We start from the raw sequence: 20,934 nt of genomic DNA, 5'->3' as shown, positions 1-20,934 counted from the left end.
TGATATTGGTATATTGAAAAGAAATAAAGATAAATGACAAGGTACGGCTTTGATATCTACCACTAATCATGCTCAATAATATAACAATATGCCAATGTTCCAATCATATTATGAATACCTAAAGTTTGCCAACCTAAGGGTATAGGTGTCTACTCCTTAAGATATTGATCTCCCTAAGCAAGGAATTAGGCATGGGTGTCTACTCTAATTTCTTTTCTTTCTTAAAGGATTTAGCATGGGTGTCTACTAAGTTGTTCTTTAAGAAAGCATAAATCTGTGGAAATCGACAAACATATGAGGCCTAGGGCATGGGTGTCTACTCCCGATTTCCATGTTGATTAACCTAAGAACCTGTGAGGAAATTCTTTTGTCACTCTATTAAGCCCAGGACTCGATCATCCAAATTCACTTAAATAACTAATCCATATCACATGCATATAATGGACAATCACACACATATAAGGAATTCAATAAAACATGAATTAATTAAGTTAAGCATCACAATATGATTATCACAAAGGCGCAATATTGAAATATTAAAGAAACATAATTATGGCTTCAATCTAGCCCTATTAAAGTAATTAGTTACATATAATTAAAATAATGCTAAAAGAAAGGGAAAGAAATAACAAAAAATGACTCCTTGAAGTAGCCTCCAATTTCTCTCTCCAAGAGTTGTCTCCTCAATTGTGTGGCTTAGAGGTCTATTCATAGGCTTAGGAAAACTATATAAATCCTAGAAACCCTAGTAAACTCGTAGGGTTAAGTCCTAGTGAAACTATGATTAGAAAAACCCTAATATAGAAAGCAAAAGAAGTCTGGCCGCCTCTGATTCTTTTCTCCAAAGCACGGGTACGCTCGATGGCGGCCCGGGTGCGCTCAATCATGTGTCTTCTGCGCTCGATAAAAAATGCGATCGAGTCTTCTTCTTGTGCGCACGAGCGCATGCCTTGCTCCCTCGTCTGGACCTCTCTGGTAGTGCGCTCGAGCGCAGGTCCCCTCCGATCAATCGCACTATCTGAATGCTTAAGCTTGATCCAAAACTTCTAGCTTCTTCCCAATTTTGTCCTTTAAGCCCGATATTTCCGAAAATACTTTCTTTTCTTTCAAAAACCTATAAAACAAAGAGAATACAAAAATGAAATAAAATAGCACAAACTAATAAAACTAAGGAATTAACAAATATAAGTTAAGGGCTAAAATATGAATATTTTGGCACTTAACAGTACCCTAACAAAGTATAAAAAAATTTCCAATGTGACCCATCCATTAACCATTTCCATCTAATTTAACCAAAAATTTCACACATGCAGTGCAAGTGCATTTTTTTTTTTTTTTTTTTTATGTCTTTGATTTCCAAAATTGCCCCATATTTTTTTGATGGAATTCCAAAAAAAAAACTTGAGGTGGTTGTAGCAACCCCCTTTTCGCCATTTGGGGGCCATCTGGCTAAATTGGGGGTGGCAAGGCCCATGGAGGTGGTTTAGCCACCCCAAGGGGCCAAATGGGGATGGCCGAAACCACCCCCAAACCCATTGAGCCACCCCCAAATGGTTGGATTATGGGTGGCGATCCACCCCCACGGCCCATAGGGGTGATTCAGCCACCCCCACGACCCAAACCCTCTGGGGGTGGCTCAGCCACCCATATGGTCAAGGGGGTTGCCAAGCCACCCCAAATGGCCAGATTAGGGTGGCGAGCCACCCCCACAACCCATAGGGGTGGCCACCCAGCCCCCACATGGCCAAAGGGGGTGGCTACGACCACCCCTATTATTTTTTCCTGTTTTTATTTTTTTTTTTAAATACAAGGGCAATTAGGTCTTTTTAATAATTTATGTTATGGGTCATGTTGCAAATTTTTGATATTTTATTGGGATACATTGCCAATTTTTAAACATTGGAGAGTGAATTACAAATGGGGTGAAACATTAGGGAGGAAAGTGCATTTTCAAAAAAACATATATATATATATATATATATATATGAAAGTGAGGAAAGTTTATAATAAATAATTATTATTTTGTGTTTTGTATTTTGTTATTTATTCTGAAATGTGTGTTAGTGTGAGGGCTACATTTGAAAGTCTGTTTAGATAATTATTGCCTAAAAAGTATTGTTATATGTTTAAAAACCAAAATATTAAAAAATAAAAAATAAAAAATAAAAAAATCTCCTAATAGCCCTAATTTCCACTATCATGGGCCAGCCTGAGGATCAACAATCATAAACTTGTCCCCACTCACTTTCAATGGGGAAATTCAAATGAAAAGTACTTAATTGGTTTACTATTCAAGATTTCAAGCTGAAAGATTAAGGGCTTGTTTGAAAGTACGATTTCAATAAGTACAATTTTAAAAATTGCGTTTTTAAAAATTACGTTTTTGAAATAGCTACTTTTTAAAATCGCATAGGCGTTTGGTAAAACATGTTAAGAAGTACTTCCTTTATCAATTGAGTGTTTGGATAACATTAGCATATAATTGTGGTTTCATGGCCAAATAGGTAAATATTGCGCCAAATATTGTTTTAAGCGAAATTGTAATTTTGGTTTAAATTTGCACTTTTTCAAATAAGCACTCCCTAGTCAGCTTATACAAATTGCAGATTTTTCCACGATTTTAAAATTTGCGTTTTTTAAATCGCAATCCCAAACACTCCAAAATTGCAATTTGGTTAAAAAAATTGCAAATTATTTTTTAAAAAACGCACTCCCAAACGGACCCTAAATCAAGCCTTGACAAAGAGTCGAAGATAGAACAATGCTCAGGTGATTCTGTTCCAATGGTGGATTTACATAATAAGCAAGTAATTAGTGGGATATAATTACTAGGTCGATATAATTAAGGAATTTTGATTATTCTTGATCGATAAGATAATGTAATTCAGGAGATATTCATCCAAACCAAAAAATATATATATATTAATGGGATCAATCGAAATATCAGATTTGTACACAAAAACATGTCGGTAGGGATTGTAATTTAATTTGAATAGTTTCATTATGATTATGATAGTGGGTCATGAAAAAAAAACTAATATTAATCTTTTTCTCTAAGATTTTCAGAATCATTAACTGTATCTACTTTTAGCCAGAGCATGATTGTGATACATTTTTTCCTTTAAACGCTATAATTGTTTCTAATCTTTTCATTTGAGGATAAACAACTAACCCTGCAATAATTGATCATTAGTCAATGAAAGAAGAGTTCCTATCAGTGTCACAACCTCAAGCGTGATGGTTGGAAAAGAAATATCCTGTCCTATTAAAAGCAAGATGAATGAGGACAGGTTTAAAATGAGATTGTCCTGCTCATTTTTTATCATGAAAAATGTTTTTTTTTTTTTTTTTTAACTATGGCGTTCATCTTACGTACATCTTCATTGAATTGACATGTTTTATTCACTCTTAATTAAAAAAGAAAAAAATACTAATGGTGGATGGAGCATGTCAACTCAATAGAGATAGAAGCGAAATAAATGTCAAAATACAAACAAACATTTCTAACACTTTTATTGTATATAGAAGTTCAAGTCATATATAGACAAAATCTCGTTTCGATATTTTTTCAACCTATAGGAAGAGAACTCTTATGAGAAAATTTCATAGCTTTCTTCTTTTATTATTAGTCAAGAAACGAATAAGAGATAGCAAAATAAAAAAAGGAAACTAAAAGAACACAAGGACAATCTTGAGATGCTAGCAGCAGAGCATGGGCTTCACCAATATATGACGCCAGAAGACGAGAGAAACATGTGGCAGGCTAGCAAACTTTCTAAAAGTACAATTTTTTGTGCACTTTTTTTAGTCAGATTGACCGCTTTTACTTAGTGTTCGGAAGCATTCATAACCTTTTTGTAACATTTTTCTTATTGGCTTAGGATAAAATAAAAAAGGAGACGAATAAGAAAAAATAAAGTAGAGGAAAAACTAGTTTTTTTTTTACTCGGACTACTAACAATTTTTCTTCAAAATAAGTGAGGATTCAATAAGGAGTAACGATAGAGAGAACACGGGCATGCATCACGCCCGTATTTTTTAATATATTTTATTTTTATTTTTTTAATTATAATATTAAAATATATTATTTTAATATTAAAAAATATTTAAAAAACGCAGGCATGCATTATGCCCGTGTTCTCTCTATCATCACTCATTCAATAAGTATTTTGATAGGAGAAACGATATAAACATTTTATTCTCATTATTTTTTTTCTACTTGATCAATGTATGTAACTAAGTAATACAATGGGGACCAATTGACATATCAGATTTGTATATAAAACATGTGGGCCGGGATTGTAACTAATTGGGCAGTATCATTCTGATGATTGGTAATGCATGGGTCATGGAAAGAAAAATAATATTAATCTTTTTGTCTAAGATTTTCGGAATCTTGGGCTGCTGTATTCTACTTTTCGGCCACGACATGATATAGTGATCAATAATTACGCAGGTAAGCCAGGTCCTTTAAATTATTAAAGGCCCAATTATTAATTAGGGCAGGTTTACAATGAGATTGTCCTGCTCATTTTTAATCATAGAAGTTCAAATCATATTTAAACAAAATCTCGTATCAATATCTTTTCAACCAAAGAGTAGGGAACTCTTAATTCTTTCAAATATTTTGATGATCATGGCAACCATTGGATACGGCCGGATCTAGATCACTTGAAGAATATGGTAAGAACTCGTTTAAAACAATGTGGTGTACGTGCGACTTAATTAAAAGATATGGTCAGCTGTGGATTCTTAAAGATGAAGTATCATTTTATATTAAGAAAAATACTAGTTGCTCTCCTAGTGTTCTCCTACTGTCCTCCTAGTCATAGGTGAAATTTAATTTAAAAAAATAAAAAATAAATAAAAAAACACAAAATTAAAGTGACCCCACCACCGGTTTATTTGTCAACCGGTTCTCCAATTATTTTCTCTCTCAACCGGTTTAATTTTGCTTCCAGAAATAATTACGAGACATCTTTAATTTTAGGTTAATTATCTCTCAAACTCTCTTTCTCTCCCTCTCGCCGCCTCTCTCTCTGGGTCGCTCTCGGAAAAATCTCACCATCGTCACTGTCAGGACACCAGAGAATTGCCTTCGTCGCTATCAGGATCCACCAGAGAATGTTGTCGCTAGAACGGAACCTAATCCAACGTCGTCTGGAGGTACAATAATTTTGCCCTTTTTTTCTCCAGTGTATTCTTTCTTTCTTCTATGTTAATCTTGTTTTGCACTTCCTTTTTTCTTCGGTGAATTATTTTGCCCTATTTTGTTAATCCTGTTTTTCTGTTGGGGTGCTGAGAAATCACAGGAAATGGAAAGAAATTGACATTTAGAATAATGTAGTTGTGAGAAACTCTATAAGAGTAACCATTAGAATTAATTTTGGTTTATGAGCCAAAATTCGTGAATTTGCCTGCTAATTTTACTGGGCTAGGTGGGGTGTTCTCTCCTTCAGTTTTAATTGGTAGTTGATGTGGTCGTTTTATATACTAAAATATATCAATAATTCATTACTACTCGCTATAGGACGGATCCTTGTAAGATAAGGCTATAGAGAGGGTGTCGAAGCTCAAGGACTGCAGCGGTGTTGTTATCAAGTTTATGAAGATTAAAAATAACTTAATGTAAAGGAGATTGATTTAATTTTGTTTTTATAAAAGTAAATGTATAAAAATAAAGATAAAAAGTATGAAAGATAGAATAGGGGTTTGATTTCACCACTAACCGCATAACAATGGTCGAGATCAATTCTCACAGTTATACAACTATCATGCATATAGAAAATTGCAAATTAAAATACAACTAAACCATTGTTACTTGGAAAGGGCTACATCAATGCCCTATTACAGAATTCAGTCGCTCATTGTAGTGCTGGGATGGCCTTCTGCCATAATCATCTTCTCTTCAACTTGTCAGGCCTCCAAGAAGATTATTTCTGTCTGAAACTAAGCATACCTTCTCTTGAAGCTTATGGGTCTATTTATAGGAAGCAAACAAGTCCTAGAAGCCCTAGGAATTCCAAAAAAAAATCATAGGTCAGTCTCCTAGTCCAAGTAGGGGACTAAAAATCTTCTCCAGCGTGGATTTGGGCTGTTTCTAGACTTTCCAGGACAAGTGGGCTCAATCCCACCTATGGTGCGCTCGATCCAACTTACGCACGTGGGCTGAGATACGCTCGATCCCACTTGTGGTGTGCTCAAGCGCACCTACGCACCTGATAGATTTACGTTCTTATTTTGTGAGGAGATTTTGGTATAGCAAACTTCAGAATTAGGAAATTTGTATGGCACAATCATTAATAGAATTTTGAGTTAGCTTTCCAATGCTACTAGTTTCACCTTAATCCGATACTTGAGCAAAAAGTTATGGTCAAAATACTAAGACATATGCTAAGTCTTCTCAAAGTGTGTTTTAAGCCCAAAATAAATGGCTTTTCTTATATCTTTGGTAAACACCTGAAAACACAAAATCAAACAAATAACAATTCTAAGGAATTAACATATGCGAGTTAAGGGGCTTGAATGTGCAACATTCGGCGCTTATTACACCCCCAAACTTACATATTGTTAGTCCTTTAACAATACAAAACAGAAAATAAACTGAAAAATAACAAGATAAGTCCCTCTTTCGTGGAATGTATGATTGCATTTAGCTTATGCAACAAGCCTTTTAAACCCCTACGCATCCCTAGAGGATAAGTGAAGTCTCATGAGGGTTTAACAGGAATGATACCCACAAACATTGTTCCTACCATGTTATCCCCAAGAATGCAGCATCATAAAAATCATGGTTCTCATACATTAGCAAGCTTAACAAAACAAAGTCTATCTTCACAATTTTAGGGAAATAAAAATCAAGCTACTAACATGGCATTAAGACATCACAAGATTCAACTAGTGTAAAGTGAACTTAACACATAGTCATGGGGTTTCAAAAACTAATCTCAATCATGCATGGTTCAATACTCAAAATTCATTGGACCCCTCATTGGATAAAACAACCAAAACATTTTTTTTTTTTTTTAATTGCAGCTTAGCTCCCTTAAGCTTTCTAATTGACCCATGTATCAAGTGTTAAGCCAATGACTCCCAAACCAGATGGCTTCAGGGCATTAGGTGTACAGACACCCCTAAGGACTTACTAACTCGAGTCAAAAAGGCTATGAAGCTAAGCTAGCCATGTTATAAATCAAACCAAACTTCTCACTTTTTGATGCGAACAATCAATGCTTAATGAGGCAAGAGGTTTGGTTACTCAGTTGGAAACTCAAACTAATCAATATTATTTTCCCTTTTTTTACTTTTTCTTTTATGCCAAGGTTATTCCTCCAACAAGTTATCCAACTGCATTTAAGACATTGACAACATACATAATTGATCTCGGATTTCATACCCCACAGACTACGTGCTAGTGTGGTTATGAATCAAATTGAAACAAGTAATATCTCATGTTGCAAAAGAAAGTAACAAAACTCGAAATTCCCTAGTCAAGTGATCATGTGTTCATCATGTTAAGCTCACCAAAGAAATACAAATCAGAATTTAAAATCAACAGCATGCTCAAGAATAACATAGCAAAATATTGGACAGTGTTTTGTTCTTCCATACCCCCAAACTTGAATCACACATTGTCCACAATGTGTATATAGAATTGAAAAACAAGAGCAAGAGGATAGGACTACCTGAATGAGCAGATGTGGGGTATATCATACCCCCAAACTTGTATGCAAAAACACATGTCCTGTAAAAGAGAGTGATACTCCAACCAGATACCAGTCAATTGCAACACATTGTTTTATAAATATAATCAAAGAATGAAACAACAATGGAGAAAATAAACTTGGATGGAGATCATGTACCCTGGTGGAGTGAGGTTCAAGTGCACAGGGCCTGCGCTTGAACCTGTGAAGCTGACTCATCAAGTCAAAATATATGGAATCAGCCAAGTCAACGGAATCCACATCCTTGATGCGCTCAGTGTTCTTTGACCCTTAAATTTAAATTTGAAGCACCAATTTTTTCTTCTCTTGGACCAAAGAGAATAAATTTACCCATAGATAGGAAATTCCAAATGTCTACATTTCGAGGTAGATCCCTCTAAGTATTCTCAAACAATTTCTGATCCAGAAAGGATTCATGAATTGAAATCAAATGAGGAGAATACTCAGGGAGTTTTTCTACCTCAATGGTCTTTTTTTGCTCATCTAACAGCCATAACAGATTACTGTCCTAGCCTCTTGGTAAGTCATAAGAAATAATGACCGGGATAGTGTCATCTGCCCCTAAAAATGAAGATTTCAGATTACCTGAAATAGGGGCTTGGGGCTCATAAGGCGTCTCAGCAGTAAGAGTTGATGGTGAAGAAGCCTCGGTGCTCACTTCCTTGCCTTTTTCCCGATGTAAATTTTGTGGGGCCTCAATTTGCTCTTCCTTCCTCTCTTCCTCGTGATTTTCGACCACTTCTTCACTCCTCAATGTAGTGATAACTTGCTCATGATAAGAAATACTCTCATCCAAAATGTAGTGTCCATTAGGATTGGCTACCGGCTGATTTGGAAGCTCTTCTTTTTCTCTATTGAGAGCACTGATTGCTCCTTGCCGGGTTATAGGAATCAGAATAAAGGTCATTCCCTAGTCTTGAGAACGGTTTGTTCATATGCTCACAAGAATAATTAGAAAATTGTTTAGCAGTAGGACAATCTCTAACGTGGTGATAAGGACTATAGCAATGTGAATATGGTCCATGGGGTGTTGGAATGCCTCCTCACATGAACTAAACTAACAAAAAATAAAATAAAAATACGCACTTAAGGGTGCGCTCGAGCCCACTGTCGACAGGGGAGGGGCGCAAGGCTGATGCACTCACACGCAGTGTGCTGAAATTTGGTAGGATGTCTAGGTGCGCTCAATCGCACAAAAGGGTGCGCTCGAGGGCACTGCCGAATTTGAGCTCGAGCACAGGTGTGTTGGTTCTCTTGCGCAGCTACGGACCTAAAAAAAAAAAAAAACTAAACTAAACTAAACTAAAAATTAGATTAGAAAACAAAAAAAAACAAAACAAAACAAAACAAAATAATAATTAAGCTAGATTTAATCTTTAAAACTTAATAACAAAACCATTAAGCAATCCCCAGCCATGGTGCCAAAAATTGATGTGGTCGTTTTGTATACCAAAATATATCAATAATAAATTACCACTCGCAATAACATGAATCCTTGTAGGATAAGGTTATAGAGAGGGTGTCGAACTTCAAGGACTATAGGGGTGTTGTTATCAAGTTTATGAAGATTAAAAATAACTTAATGTAAAGGAGATTGATTTGATTTTGTTTTTATAAAAGTAAATGCATAAAAATAAAGATAAAAAGTATGAGAGATGGGGTTTAATTTCACCACTAACCACATAACAATGGTCAATCATAAATTAATACGAAAAATTCATAATATGCATGATATACGGCTCATCTCACTCGAGTAGTCAAGAAAATACAATCATTAAGAAATAAGTATAATCCATCTTCGGTTGTCATGGACCATCCACCTAGCCACTAAGATGCGGTATGACCCGTCATCGCTAGGTGTGGCATATCTAATTCCTTAATAGGATACATACAATCAATGGAATAGTATAACCCATCCTCGGATGGCACGAACTGTCTACCTAAATTACACTAAACTAGGGTGTAGTACAATCTGTCTTCCCTAGGCATGGCCTATCTAACCCTATTGATCATGTATTAGTTAAAATCATTGCATAACAATCATTCACATAATCACAGAAAATATGTAGGATGGAGTTCAATCAATATAAAAGACTTTCTATGACAAGAGAAGAATTTCATAATGATTGAAGATAAGTATTAAGATCAATTCTCACAGTTATACAACTATCATGCATATATAAAATCCCAAATTAAAATACACTTAAATCATTGTTACTTTGAAATGGCTACATTAACGCTCTATTACATAATTCAGCCGCTCATTGTGGTGCTGGGATGGCCTTCTACCATGATCCCTCTTCTCTTCAACTTGTCAGGCCTCCAAGAAGATTATTTCCGTCTAAAACTAAGCACACATTCTCTTGAAGATTATAGGTCTATTTATAGAGAGTAAACAACTCTTAGAAGCCCTAGGAATCACAAAATAGTCGTAGGTTAGTCTCCTAGTCCAAGTAAGAGATGGTAGATTTGGGCTGTTTTCGGACTTTCCAGGACGAGTGCACTCGATCCCACCTATGGTACGCTTGATCCAATCTACTCATGTGGGCTGAGGTGCGCTCAAGCACACCTACACACTTGACAAATTTGCGATCTTAGCTTGCGGGGCGATTTTGGCATAGTAAATGTCAGAATTAGGAAATTTGTATTTCACAATTATTTATATTATTTTGAGTTAGCTTTCTAATGCCACTAGTTTCATCTCAATCTGATACTCGAGGAGAAAGTTATGATCAAAATACCAAGACGTATGATAAGTCTTCTCAAAGTGTGTTTTAAGCCCAAAATCAATGGTTTTTCTTGTATCTTTGCTTAACACCTAAAAACACGAAAACGGCACAAAATAAAACAAATAACAATACTAAGGAATTAACATATACGAGTTAAGGGGCTTGAATGTGCAACATTCGGCGCTTATTAGTAGTCCCAAGTAAAAATATTTTTTAAAATGTAAACGGTAGTAGTAATAGAAAAGAAAAATAATATATATTTTTTATTATTTTGTGATTCTTTATTAATAATAATATTTTATTTGAGAATAAAAAATAGCCTGAACTGTAAAATTACTTGTCTCAGTTTTCTTCGACCCTAAAGGTAGTGTTCATGTGGATTTGTACCCATGAATTTGGATTGTATACATAGTTATTAGTTGGCGATTAGTGTTTTGCTCTGTTTTGAGCTAAGTTTGCATTAATAGACATCTTCAATTGAAATAAAATGATATAGCTAATACCTCTCAAGGAACAAACATAATTTGAATCTTTGCTTACCTTTTCAGTTACTCATTGTGGCCACTTTTTGTTCTTCTAAATGGTCTTTTCAAGCTCACGCTTAGAGAATGCACGCGAATTTGAACCTCAGTGTACACACATTCCAGATGACGATGCATTAACTGACGAAGATGACCCTAAAATTGGTTAGGCTTTTTACATTTATTTGCTTTATAATGTAGCTTCGAATTAATTTTTCTTTAACCCACCAATTATGGCTCTAAACATTCTATGATTTTTTATTATTATTATTATTATTATTTGTGATTTCGAGTTGGATGGTAAAAAGGACAATAGCGCACTATACAAGATGGTAGATGAGGGTGATAAAGAAGACAATGGTGCACTATACGAGAGGGTAGATGAGGATGATAAACTTAAAGAACCAGATGAATTAATGATGTTTAGTTCTTGGGAAGAACTTCACTCCTACTATAAAAAATATGCTAAGAGGGCTGGTTTTGCTGTGGTACAAAGATGGGTTAAAAAAAAGATGGTTGTGTCAATTACAGAATCCTTGCATGTATTCGTCAAGGCAAACCAAGGAAAAAGTGATGCTATGAAGCCAGTTCCAAAAATAATTAGAAGAGAGTGTAAAGCCAGGATTTGTGCGATGTTATCTGTTGATGGAACATGGTTTTTTAGTAAGGTTGTGTTAAAGCATAACCATGATTTAAGCACAAGAAAAGCAAGGTTTTTTAGATGCCATAACAATATAGATTCTTCAGTGAAAAGGATGCTGGTTTTAAATAATAGAGCTAGAATACGTAGGAATAAGAATTTTAAGTCTTTAGTTGTTGAAATGGAGGAGGGTATGAGAATCTTCCTTTTGGAGAGAAAGATTGCCGAAATTTTATTGACAAGGCAAGAGAGCTTCAACTGGGTAAACTAGGCGCTCAAGCATTGACTGATTATTTCGTTAGAATGCAAAAGCAGAATGATGGATTCTATTATATGATGGACATGGATGATGAGGGTAGGTTGCGAAATGCATTTTGGGCTAGTACACGAAGTAGGGCATCATATGAATTTTTTGGAGACGTCATTGCGTTCGACACAACATACATGACAAATAGATATGAAATGTCATTTGCTCCATTCGTAGGTGTTAATCATCATGGTCAAAGTATACTTTTGGGAGGAGGACTAATATCAAAGGAGGATACAGAAACATTTTCTTGATTGTTAAATGCTTGGTTAAGTTGCACGAATGGCAAAGCTCCAAATGCAATTATAACAGATCAGGCTAGGGCCATGAGAAATGCAATGGAAATAGTTTTCCCTAAGACAACTCGACATAGATATTTTTTGTGGCCCATTTTGAAAAAGCTACCAGAAAAATTTTGGAGCACATGCTCAATCCAATAGCATTAAGAGTGCCTTAAATACTAGTGTATATGATTCCGAAAGAAGTGAAGAATTCGAAGAAATTTGGAAATTACTAGTTGAGACATCAACTTGAGGATAATGACTAGCTGAATGGGTTGTATAGTGATCAGACTTTTTGGATGCCGGCATATATGAAAGATACATTTTGGGTAGAAATGAATACTATGCAGCGAAGAGAAGGTATGAATTCATTTTTGGATGGGTATGTGCACTCACAAACCACACTGAAAGAATTTGTTCATCAATTTGACAGTGCTTTGAGTAAAATGATTGAGAAAGAGACAATGTCTAATTTTGATTCTTTTAACCGCATGATTCCATGTTTAACCCTATATCCTTTAGAAAAGACGTTTCAAGATGTGTACACCATTGTTAAGTTCAAAGAAGTTATTTCTTGTAATCACTATTGTCTTAGAGCACTCCCTGCAGCCTCACCAAACCATTTTTTGGTTATTTTGGTGAGGCAATTTACCAAAATAACCAAAATGACTAAAATGTCCACTTTTTAGCTTCACTACTTTAACAAAAAAAAGTAGTGAGGTGAATAGTACTCACTAAATTTTAAAATTACTATTCACTCAACTATTGATTAAACAACTCATTTCTCTCTCTTCCTTTTTGCTTTTTGTTTCTTTCTCTTCCTTTAATAGTTAAAATTAAAAATTAAAAAAAAAAAAAAAAGAATAAACAAATCTTTGAAAAAGAATATTTAAATGGAATAGTGAAAGTAGATTGTTAAAATAGTGAGGCTACTGGGGTGCTTTAAAAAAGTGAGTTATCAAAATAACCAAAAGTGTACTTTTGATTATTTTGGTAAGTAAAATTTAGTGAGGCTGCTAGGAATGCTCTTAGAAGTGAAGGTGCAATTTCTACTTATCAAGTGATAGAACTTGGTGTCATTAATAGAAAGATGAAAGAAGTACCATATCATGTTTACTAGCTACAATGAAAAAGAAGTAGAAGTGAAGTGTAATTGTGCATTATTTGAAACAAGAGGCATATTGTGTAGACATGCCATTTTGGTGCTACTATAAAAAATGCATACAATTTTGCCACCAAGATATTATCTTCCAAGATGAAGGAAGGATATAAAGTGAACATACCCTTTAGTTAAGAGTAGTTATGATGCTTTTGGTGTTGATCCTAATGACGAAAGGTATGACATCATGTGCAAGAATTTTTCTAAATTAGCATTGCTTGCATCCAAAAGCGTGGACAAATACAAGAAGGTGATGAAAAATGTTGATGTGTTAACAAAAGAATTCTATGAATCAAGGCCTAAGCCCATTCAAAATATTGCGCTTAGTCCTATTAAGTTTAAATGTATAGGGAGACCAAGGTCAACAAGAATGGTGTCCATTTTAGAAGGAAAAAAAAAAAGGTGAAGAAATCAAAACAAAAAAAGAAGGCTGCTATTGACAACAAGGCCAAACTGAAAAAAGAGGAAAAAATAGGTTTGAAAAACATTTGCATGCTACACAGGTTTGAAAATCCTTATGTGGAGCATGCAAATATTTTTGAAACTTGTTTTTTCCTCCTTTTCGGTTTGGCCTAGTTGTCAATAGCAACCTTTTTTTATCGTTTTGACTTCGTCATCTTTTTTTTCTAAAATGGACACCATTCTTGTTAACCTTGGTCTCCCTATACGTTTAGCCTTAATAAGACTAAGCACAGTATTATGAATGGGCTTAGGCCTTGATTAACGGAATTCATTTGTTAACATATCAACATTTTTCATCACCTTCTTGTATTTGTCCACGCTTTTCAATGCGAGCAATGCGATGTCATACCTTTCGTCATTAGGATCAACGCCAAAAGCATCATAACTACTCTTAACCAAAGTGTATGTTCGCTTTATATCCTTCCTCCATCTCGGAAGATAATATCTTGATGGCAAAATTGTATGCATTTTTGATAGTAGCACCAAAAAGGCATGTCTACACAAGATGCCTCTTGTTTTAAATAATGCACAATTACACTTCACTTCTACTTCTTTTTCATTGTAGCTAGTAAACATGATATGGTACTTCTTTCATCTTTCTATTAATGACACCAAGTTCTATCACTTCATAAGTAGAAATTGCACCTTCACTTCTAAGACAAGTGATTATAAGAAATAACTTTCACAAACTCCTCCTGAACTTCTTTGAACTTAACATTGGTGTATACATCTTGAAACGTCTCTTCTAAAGGATACAAGGTTAAACAAGGAATCATGCGATTAAAAGAATCAAAATCAGACATTCTCTCTTTCTCAACAATTTTACTCAAAGCACTATCAAATTGATCAACAAATTCTTTTAGTGTGATTTGTGAGTGCACATACCCATCAAAAAATGAATTCATACCTTCACTCTACTGTGTAGTATTCATTCCCACCCAAAATGTATCTTTCATATATGCTGGCACATAAAAAGTCCAATCAATATACAACCCATTCAGCCAATCATTATCCTCAAGTTGATAAGTCTCAACTAGTAATTTCCAATTTTCTTCGAATTCTTCAATTGTTTGAGAATCATATACACTAGTATTTATGGCAATCTTAATGTTGTATTGAGCATGTGCTCCAAAATTTTCTGGTAGCTTTCCCAAAATGTGCCACAAACAATATCTATGTCGAGTTGTCTTAGGGAAAACTATTTCCATTGCATTTCTCATGGCCCTAGCCTAATCCGTTATAATTGCATTTGGAGCTTTTCCGTTCATGCAACCTAACCAAGTATTAAACAACCAAGCAAATATTTCTGTATCCTCCTTTGATAATAGTCTGGCCCCCAAAAGTATACTCTGACCATGATGATTAACACCTACGAAAGAAGCAAATGGCATGTCATATCTTTTTGTCAAGTATGTTATGTTGAACGTAATGACGTCTCCAAAAAATTCATATGATGCCCTACTTCTTGCATTAGCCCAAAATGCATTTCGCAACCTACCCTCATCATCTGTGTCCATCATATAATAGAATCCATCATTCTGCTTTTGCATTGTAACAAAATAATCACTCAATGCTTGAGCGCCTAGTTTTCCAAGTCGAAGTTCTCTTTGCCTTGTCAATAAAATTTCGCCCCCCCCCCCCCCCCCCAAATTTCAAAAACTAAAGACTTAAAATTCTTATTCATACGTATTCCAGGTCTATCATTTAAAACCATCCTCCTTTTCACAGATGAATCTATATTCTTATGGAATCTCAAAAAACCTTGCTTTTTCTTGTGCTTAGATCATGCTTATGCTTCAACGCAACCTTAATCAAAAACCATGTTCTATCAACAGATAACATCGCACAAATCCTGGTTTTACACTTTATTCTAATTATTTTTGGAACTGGCTTCATAGCATCACTTTTTCCTTTTCTTGGTTTGCCTTGGCGAATACATGCAAGGATTTTGTAATTGACACAACCACCTTTTTTTTTAACACTGCAAAACCAACCCTCTTATCATATTTTTTATACTATGAGTGAAGTTCTTCCCAAGAACTAAACGTCATTGATTCATCTGGTTCTTTAACTTTATCATCCTCATCTACCATCTCGTAAAGTGCACCATTGTCCTCTTTACCATCCAACTCTAAATCACAACAAATAAATAAATAAATAAATCATACAATGTTTAGGGCCATAATTTGTGGGTCAAAGAAAAAATAATTTGAAGCTAAATTATAACACAAATAAAAGTAAAAAGCCTAACCAATTTTAGGGTCATCTTCGTCGGTTAATGCATCGTCATCTGAAATATGTGTACACTGCAGTTCAAATTCGCCATCATTCTCCAAATGTGAGCTTGAAAAGTCCATTTAGAAAAACAAAAAGTGGCCACAATGAGTAACTAAAAAGGTAAGCAAAGATTCAAATTATGTTTGTTCCTTGAGAGCTATCAACTATATCATTTTGTTTCAATTGAAGATGTCTATTAATGCAAACTCAACTCAAAACAGAGCAAAACATTGCTTAAAGTAGAGCAAAACACTACTCACCATCTAATAACTATGTTTACAATCCAAATTCATGGGTACAAATCCACATGAACACTACCTTTAGGTTCGGAGAAAACTGAGACAAGTAATTTTACATGTCAGGCTATTTTGTATTATCAAATAATATTATATTATTATAATTATTATTAATAAAAACACCCAAAAAAAAATCTATTTATATTATTTGGCTTTTCTATTACTGCTATCGTTTTCTATTTTCAAAAATATTTTTACTTGGGACTACAAATTAAAACTAAAGCGGAGAACATCCCACCTAGCCTAGTAAAATTAGCAAGAAAATTCACGGATTTTGGCTCATAAACCAAAATTAATTCTAATGGTTACAATAATAGAGTTTCTCACAACTACATTATTCTAAATGTCAATTTCTTTCCCTTTCCTGCGATTTCTCGGCACCTCAACAGAAAAACTTGATTAACAAAAACATGGCAAAATAAGGCAAAATAATTCACTGAAGGAAAAAAGGGCAAAATAATTGTACCTCCACACGATAGTGGACTAGGTTCCGATCCGGTGACAACGTTCTCCGGTGGATCCTGACAGCGACGAAGGCAATTCTCCGGTGTCCCAGCAGTGATGATGGCGAGAGAGAGAGAGATGGCAAGATTTTTCCTAGAGCAACCAAGAGAGAGAGAGAGAGAGAGAGAGAGAAAGAGAATTTGAGAGGGAATTAACATAAAATTAAAGATGTCTCATAATTATTTCTAGAAGCAAAATTAAACTAGTTGAGAGAGAAAATAATTGGAGAACTAGTTGACAAATAAACTGGTGGTGGGGCCGCATTAATTTTGGTTTTTTTAGAAAAAAAATTAAATTCTACCTAAGACTAGGACGACACTAGGAGAGCACCTAGTATATATTAATCATATAGGAATGAGAGTGCTCTTGGTTCCACATAGCTTTGTTGATATTATTTCATGAAATTAAAATTTCGAATTTTGTAAATATTTCATGATTATTTTGAATTTTCAATTAATTATTGTTTTCCTATTATCCTGTTTTAATAGTTATTTATTTTTAGTAAATAACTATTTCTCCTATTATCTTCTTTGATCAGTTACCATCTACTACTTCAATTTCTCCTATTACCATGTTTTATGAGATCATGTTTTGTCAAGTTATAACTACTTTTTCAATGTTTGATTTTAAAATAATCTGTAACTGGTATTTCAACTGATATAAACTGCTTATGTGATTATATGAAATTAATATATAATGTTTTCCAATAGTTTATTATTTATAGATAATTTTATTTTCCATTATTCACGGCTGTTACAAAATATTTTATGGTTCTGGATAGTGTTTAGAGTTTGCATTATGCTCACTATATCGGGCAGTATTGTATCTTGAGGATAAGATTGCTCTTCTTTCCTTTTGAAAAACTTCTAATACAAGTGGGGGGCAATATTTATCTAAGAGATAGAGTTACAATCACCTTACTGTCCATATTTCAACTACTTCCCATTTTGTTTATGTTCTACGTTTATTTTTCCTGCAATTTTCAAATCATTTTTTCCAACAATTCTTAAATAAATATTATGCATTCTTTCAATGGCACTTCCAACTATGAATTATGCTATTACTTCTCTGAATGTGATGCCACAAGCTCTTTCAAAATTGGATCGTTTTGACAGCAACAACTACAAATGCTGGAAGGAGAAAGTTGAATTTTTACTAATACCATTGAAGGTTTGTTATATGCTCAACACACCCTGTCCGATCGTTCTTGTAGAAGGAGGAAGTGATGAAAAAATTGATGTGAAATTCAAATGGGAGGAAGACAACTACACATGACGGAAGAATATCCTCAACACCCTCACTGATCCTCTATTCACCTGAGAATTCTGGCAACAAAAGCTAACTGGTAAGTAATTATTTTGATCTTAAAATAGTGGATAATAAGCCTATTCTGAATCAGGTTCATGAGATTCAACTTATTGTCTAACAATTGTATTCTGAGGGCATTCCAATTGATGAAAAACTTCAAGTGAGTGCTATTATTATCAAATTGCCACCGACTTGGAAGGATTACTGTAACTTAAGAGAAAAGGTGATGATTTGACTCTAGGAGGTCTTCAGAGACAACTTGGTATTGAAGAAGAGTCAAGGCTTTGAGACAACCTGAAGAAAATGCTAAAATGAACGAATCTGCACATGTTAATGTTGAAATAGACAACAAAAAAAGGAAAAAGCTCAAATATGAAGTTGGTGGTCCTAGTAAAATTGGTCCAAAGAAAAAGAGAAACTTCAAGAAAAATGGGATTTCTCATTACCACAAGAAGCCTGTCACTTCATCAAGAACTGCACAGTTATGAAGAAGGAACAGGCCAACAATATTGAAGAAAATCTTGTTGCCGTAGTTTTTAAAGTAAATATGGTAATCAATGATTCTAGTTGATGAGTTGATACTGGTGCAACTCGTCACATCTGTGGAGATAGAAATCTCTTCAAGAAATATGAGAAAGTTGGTGATGAGATTGAACTGTACATGGGAAATTCAACTACTACCAAAGTAATTGAAAAATGCACTGTTGAGCTGAAATTTACTTATGAGAAAATAGTTACTCTTATTGATGTATTTCATGCACTAGAAATTTGAAAGAATCTGGTTTGTTGTAAATGGAATGTTTAAACTAGAATGTTTATGTGTATATTGTTGACTCTTATTCATTATGGCTTGCTACATTAGGCCATGTAAATTATAATTCTATAAATAGTATGGTTAAATTAGGATTTTTGCCTTCTAATTTACATGATGATAGAGACAAATGTTAAATCTGTGTTAAAACAAAGTTAACTAGAAAACCGTGTTTTTAATATATCATCTTCAAATTTACTTGAATTAATGCACTCTGATGTATGTGATTTGAGTGGTAAAATCACAAGAGCTGGTAATAAATATTTTATTATTTTGATAGATGATTTGTCTAAATATGCTTATCTTTATTTGATTAGAACAAAAGATGAAGTTTTAGATAAGTTTAAGATTTATAAAGCTGAAGTTGAAAATATACTCGTTTTTTTTTTTTTTTTTTTTTTTGAGTCAGAAGTTGAAAATATACTTGGTTGCAAGATTAAGTCATTAAGAAGTGATAAAAGTGGACAATTTTTTAATAATGACTTTGACAATTTCTGTAAGATTAATGGTATTATTCATGAGAAAACAACACATTATACACCGCAACAGAACATTGTAGTGGAAAGAAGAAGTATAACACTCATGGATATGGTTAATGCAATGCTTAACCATTCTGGTTTGCCTGAGAAGCTTTGGGGTGGAGCTATTTTTTCTTCAATTCACATATTAAATAGTGTCCCTTCTAAAAGAAATCATTTTCCCCCTTATAAGTTGTGGTTTAAACGCAAACCCAACATAAATTATTTTAAATTGTGGAGGTGTCTAGTAAATCTTATCATTTTCTTGAATTAGATTCTAATGTAATTATTGAATCAAGAGATGCCAAATTTTTTGAGTGCAATACAATTAAAAACTATAATTTTTCTGAAGCAAGTACTTCTAAAATGAAAATATTTTTGAAAATATTGTTTCAGAAAATGAAGATAATTTTGAAATTAGAAAAGAAAAAAATTTTGGTCCTAATTTTTCGACATATTTTATAGAGGTAACTCTCAAGTGCTTGTGAATGAAGTTGGTGTGTGTTACAATATAGAAAATGAACCTTCTAACATTGAAGAAGCTATGAAATCTAGGGATGCCACATTTTGGAAGGAAGCTATTGATGATGAAATGGAGTCCATTATGCTTAATAACACATGGATTCTTGTAGATTTACCTTCTAGTTCTAAACCCATAGGATGTAAATAGAACTTTAAGAAAAAGATGAAATCTAATGGATCTATTGACAAGTATAAGCTATATTAGTAGCCAAAAAAGGGTTTAGACTATCAAAGGGCATTGATTGTTTTGATACATATGCTCATGTGGCCAGGATTTTTTCAATAAGAACTGTAAGTTCTTGTTTGCGTAATTCGGTAAGCAAAATGGTGACCAAAAGTGCCAAGATTCTTCATCCATGTAAGTGCCGTTCGGACGCTCGAATAATTCTATTTTTCTTGAGAGCCTCGTCTGCAATCTCGTCTGCACCCCGTTTGGACGAGATCAATAAACAAGAATTTCAGAGAGCCTCGTCTGCAATCTCGTCTAAACCCCGTTCGGACGCGCCGCTCCGAGAAAGAAAGTTTGCGATGCATTCCCGAGATTTGCCCTAGCTCTGTCCAGACGGAACTTCTCCTCGTCCGGATGGCCATGACCAAAATACCACTTTGGCCGTGTATTTCATCCCCCGTCCAGACGGCTCTTGTTCCCGTCCGAATGCTACGTACCTATAACAGTTTGAAATGATTTCAAACTGTGTCCTAGGTCTAGGGATTGTGGGGCTATTATAAATACCTCTATAGAAAGTTAGAGGTATGAATTTCTACCCCAGAGTTCGTGAGAGGCTGTGCTAAAAGAGATCATACGTGGTGAGCATTAAATTGGATCTCTTAGAGTTTGAGTTATTTCTTTGATAAATCTATGGTTGATAAGTCTA

General features: G+C 34.3%; 2 pseudogenes; one reads left to right on the top strand and one right to left on the bottom strand.

Annotated features, from left to right (window-relative positions):
• Window positions 1-11,324: 11,324 nt before the first annotated feature.
• LOC148585355 (protein FAR-RED IMPAIRED RESPONSE 1-like) lies at window positions 11,325-12,905 on the top strand (annotated as a pseudogene).
• Window positions 12,906-13,940: 1,035 nt separating this feature from the next.
• Window positions 13,941-16,180, bottom strand: LOC148585354 (protein FAR1-RELATED SEQUENCE 9-like; annotated as a pseudogene).
• Window positions 16,181-20,934: the final 4,754 nt, after the last annotated feature.

The sequence above is a fragment of the Corylus avellana genome, chromosome 5, assembly GCF_965113065.1.
Source record: "Corylus avellana chromosome 5, dhCorAvel1.hap1.2, whole genome shotgun sequence".
Taxonomy (NCBI): domain Eukaryota; kingdom Viridiplantae; phylum Streptophyta; class Magnoliopsida; order Fagales; family Betulaceae; genus Corylus; species Corylus avellana.
The sequence above is the reverse complement of the archived record's forward strand: the minus strand, read 5'-3'. Positions and strand labels throughout refer to the sequence as shown.